The sequence below is a fragment of the Arvicanthis niloticus genome, chromosome X, assembly GCF_011762505.2.
Source record: "Arvicanthis niloticus isolate mArvNil1 chromosome X, mArvNil1.pat.X, whole genome shotgun sequence".
Classification (NCBI taxonomy): domain Eukaryota; kingdom Metazoa; phylum Chordata; class Mammalia; order Rodentia; family Muridae; genus Arvicanthis; species Arvicanthis niloticus.
In genome coordinates this window covers 68,752,003-68,756,718 of record NC_047679.1, presented here as the reverse complement: position 1 = coordinate 68,756,718, position 4,716 = coordinate 68,752,003, and the positions used below count along the sequence as shown (strand labels likewise).

The 4,716-nt window shown below is 37.7% G+C and overlaps 1 pseudogene; it reads right to left on the bottom strand.

Moving 5' to 3' along the window:
- Positions 1 to 2,020: 2,020 nt before the first annotated feature.
- On the bottom strand, positions 2,021 to 3,789 carry LOC117695009 (heat shock protein HSP 90-beta pseudogene; annotated as a pseudogene).
- Between the last annotated feature and the right edge of the window lie 927 nt (positions 3,790 to 4,716).

Here is a 4,716-nt window from a genome sequence, read left to right as displayed (position 1 = left end):
CAAAATGAAATAAACAAATGGAAGAAAATCTCCAACATAAACCTCTGATTCCCATAGAACCACATGAGTCCCTTCTCCCAAATAAAATAAAGCATTATCTTGATGTTTTTTCTCATCAATGAGTATGGATTGTATAGTCATAAAAATCATTGTGGGCTATGAAGGTAAAAAAAAAAAACCAACAAAACAAACAAACAAAACTTAAGACAATGTTTTACAATAATCTATTTTTATTCTTTTTCTGGTCCCTCACCTGCAACAGAAGACATTGCTGATAAAAAAAAGTCAATACAAACAGAAATCACAGTATTATCTGTAGTCCATGTGTTTTTCTTTAAACTCTATTATTTGCCTTGAAATCCTGGCCTTTAGTGGTCTCCAATAAGAGGTCCACATCTTCCTCATCTATCGGGAGAAAGATAAGACAAACATATGACTTTGTGAACAGCTTAGAATAGCACAGAAAGCAGGCAAGATCATCTGATCTGGCCCATCAAGATAAGAACTCGGTTGGATCATGGTTAAATATTCTTATTTCTCAAGATTTTGTTTGTACTTGTTATTCTGACACCGAAGCTCTCCTTTGAGGCAACATCCTTTATGGCTGTTTAGTGCTGTTGGATTTTTCTCTGGTCCATCTATCTCTAGAATATTCCAAATTTTAAGGAACAACCCAGCATCAAGACATTTTTCCAAAACTGAGAACTTGCAGTTAGTATTTGTCTTTTGTTCTTTGTCAACCAAAGGTTGATTTATCCAGGAAGGTGGTTCTGCTGGGCAAAGGTTTTGTTTTGGTGTTCTTTTCTCAAGGCTCCATAATAGTTTAGGTTGATCTCCTCCAGATTTCGTATCTGTTGCCAAGCAGGTGGTTAGGGTCCTTCTTCCAGTCATTGTTTAAAGTCTTCAACAAGTTGAGTCTTGGATGATTCCTTTGTTTAGGGGATGAGTTTCAGAGCAGTTCAATCTGAACCTGCATGCGCACGTTTAGCATCACTGAAGCCATGACATAGAGAGAGGGAAAGTTGTTGTAGAGCCTACATGCCAGCCTGAAGAACAGAAGCATTGTGCGGGTAAGGATTGGGCCGAAAGCACCATAGGTGCGGGTGGCAGGCATGAGTGACTGGTCACCCAGTCCTAATAGAACCATGGACATGTGGAGGAAGGCACTTCCACTGCCTGTAGGCACACTGATTTGTCTTGGGCCTTCTCCCTGGCCACTGGAATCGGCACAACACAACTCTGTTCTAGAGAGCCAAAGCTGCATGTGGGTAGTCCAAGCACTTCTGAAACTCTGGTAACAGGTGGCAGCAGTGACCTCACAATGCTTGCCTGCACATGCGCAGTATGCTGGTACACACTGCTTGGCTTGGACTACATTCGGCCACCTAAGGCTATTCAGTTGTTATGCAAATTCAATTTTTGACGAAGTAGTTTTGGTACCCTTGTCGATATAGAACTGACAATAAATCTGCTTCCTTTTCTAAGCAATGAAAGTACCATACATAGTGTTTTGTTCTTGTGAGGAACCAAAAGGGATAACTGCTTTCAGCCTCAGACATAGTTATGGGTACTATGAAGGCTTAGAGAGTGTGTCGTAGGTATGAAAGACATGTTGAAATCATCGTTTTGTAGACAAGCTTATTTTAGTATTTCCATCTTTGAATATAGCTGTATGAGTATTAATTTAGTCAAACCAGTGACCCAGCTTCTTCTGAATAAGGGAAGAATTAATTCACATTTCAGTATTCATTAAATTACCTAGTGTTGGAATTATTTATACAGGTTATTTACATTTGCATATTTCAGTTTTATATACTGTGAGTTTCAGAAGAAAATCAATCAATCAATCAAACAAACAAACCCACAATATACAATACCACTTCTGCTATTCTGTGGGAGGGAATTTTCTTGCCTTAAGGCATAGGACAGGATAGAAGAGATTCTCTGCATCAAGGCCAGTCAAGGCTGTTGGAACAGACACAGGAAAACTATAAAGAGGTGTGGACTTTTCAGGGGTTATCTAATCTACTTCTTCCATTCCACATGCATCTTCATCAGCCTCAACTCGGTTACTCTAATCAGGAATAGTAGCAGAGGGCTCCTCTGCTGTCACCCCATTTTCATCTATCCAGGTCTCCTGTGATCCTGTGGTAGATGTGGTTGAAGTGGGTTTGAAAATCTCCAAGTGAGAAATCTGTGGATGGCACAGCAGTTTCAATCAGAAGAATCATGAGGACTCTGATAGCTTTGCCATTATTTTCTTTCTCAACCTTCTGCAGCTGGGTCTCCTCAATTGGGTGTTCAGTATTGATTTATAGGTGTTTTCTGACCATCATGTAGCTCGTTGCAGACACGTGTCTAAGTTTCTGAGCCTTTATTGTCAAGTTCATGTTAGCTGTCCAGCCACAGTTCCTTGTAACAATGCAGCAGATTGAAGACACAAGCCTATGTTAGATTGTGACCTCAACCCTCTATTCCAAGATCTTCATTATGAGCTTGCAGAGATTCTCAAACTTTGCCTCTTTCTGCTCCATTTTATTTTTTCTTCCTCATCCTGTGGTAGCTTCAGGCCTTCTTAATCACAAAGACAAGACATTTTCCAACAAATCATTTAAGCTGCTGCATGTTGGACTCACCAGTAGGCTCAGTCATATACACTACCTTAATGCCCCATTTTTGAACATGCTCCAAAACAGGCTGAGTTTACCATATTCTCTTTGCTCTCACTGTGACTTCTATGTCTTGTTCATACAAGATACATACTCTGATATGTAGTCATCTCATATCCAGACTGAGAGATGTGGAAATGGAGGAACTCAGACATAATTTTCATGGATTCTTAAGCTTTAAATTTTTGGAGAATGAATCATAAAATTTCTTGTATTTCTATTTGTCTTCAGCCATCTCTGAGAAGAAGAGCTCAAGGCACTTTTTCACAATATTTCCATGGATGATTTCAGGATTTTGCTCTGCTGGAAAATTTCTCAGATGTTCATTGTCAGGTCCTCTAAGTCAACTACACCATTGGATAACATTGAGGTAATCAGGTATCATTTTACCACAGATTTCCATGATGAACACCTGATGGAGATACTGGTGGATGTTGCTTTTCTTGTTCTCGAATTGTCAAAGGCAGCTCACATAGGATAGAAGAGCAATGCCATGAATTTCAATTGTAATTCTGAAGAGAATTCTTGACTGCCGAATGTTCTTCCCAATGATTGGTGAGGCTCTGATAGAATTCATATTTCTCTTGAGTAATGTCATCAGAGTTCATATACCAAATCAGCAAACTATTATTCAACTATTTCTGATCAAATTAAACTTTGTTTTCTTTCTTTTGTGTTTTTCTTATCTTTTTCAATCTTATCCTCCTCATCTCTTCCCACATTTTCATGCATTGGCTTTTCCTCTTCTTCTTTATTTTTCTTACTTTTCTCTTTCTCTACCTCATCATATCTGATATCCTTCATCATTCTCCTCCTCTAAATACAGGACATAGTTTAGCCTGTGAAATTTGAGTGTTTCTTCATGATTTTCTTAGTACTCCTTTCCTATGTGTATTCTGTTTAGTCTTCTTTGAGGCAATGGATCTCTGGGGTGCACCAGCTAACAGTTTTTTATGGTCTTATAGTTTGTGTAGGATCCATCAGTAGAAGATTCCCAGGAATAACACTCATAGTTGAATTTTGTGATCAGACCCAGTTTCTCCACTACTAGATAAAATGAATATTCAATACCTAATTTCTCAATCATGGAGAAGTTTGCATTGGTCTTAAAATCCTCCATAATTTTTTTCTTTTGTGCCAGACTAACAGTAGTTGCCAAGGTACAATCCTGAGGTTTATGGATCCTCCAATTTTTAACTGTTTACCACTGTCCAACATGGAAGGGTCTGTAAGGTTTTCATATTGAAAGTTGACAATGCGTCAGGAGCACTAGAGATAAATATTGATGATGAGAGACATGAGCTGAGTAACTTCTAACTGAAAGGCAAAAGTTTCCATCTCTTCCTCTCCACAGTTAATTTCCATAAGCATCTTGACAGAAAAGCCAAGTAGAAGTACAGAGCAGGGGGTCCCCTGACCATGTTTGACTTGTACTCCAAACTTGGTATTTGGGAGGATAATTCAAGAGAGCTTATGTTTACATGTTTTAATCAACTTGAAAATAAACATAGTGCAAGAGAGATGTCTCTATGGTTAAGAGTGCATCCTACTCTCCCATACTACGTCAATTTAGTTCCCAGAACACAACATGCAGCTCACACTCACTTGTTGCTTCAGCTCTGAGAATCTAATCTTCTAGTTGTGGCCCATCACTGCACTTACATGCATATACTTCCCTTCTCTATACACACACACAAACATACACACACACACATATATATATATATACACATACATATATATATATGTGTATATATATACATATATATGTATATATAAATATATGTATATGTATAAATATACATATTTATATATAAATATAAATATAAACCAACAATAAAATTTTAAAAGACTGTATATATATATATATATATATATATACATATACATACATATATATGTGTGTATATATATATATACATATATATACACAGTCTTTTTAAAATTTTATCATCGTTTAGTTTATTTACACTTCGAATGTTATCCCCCCCCCGTTTCTCCTCCCTGGAAACTACTCACTCCACTCCCTTCCCCTGCCTCCACAAGG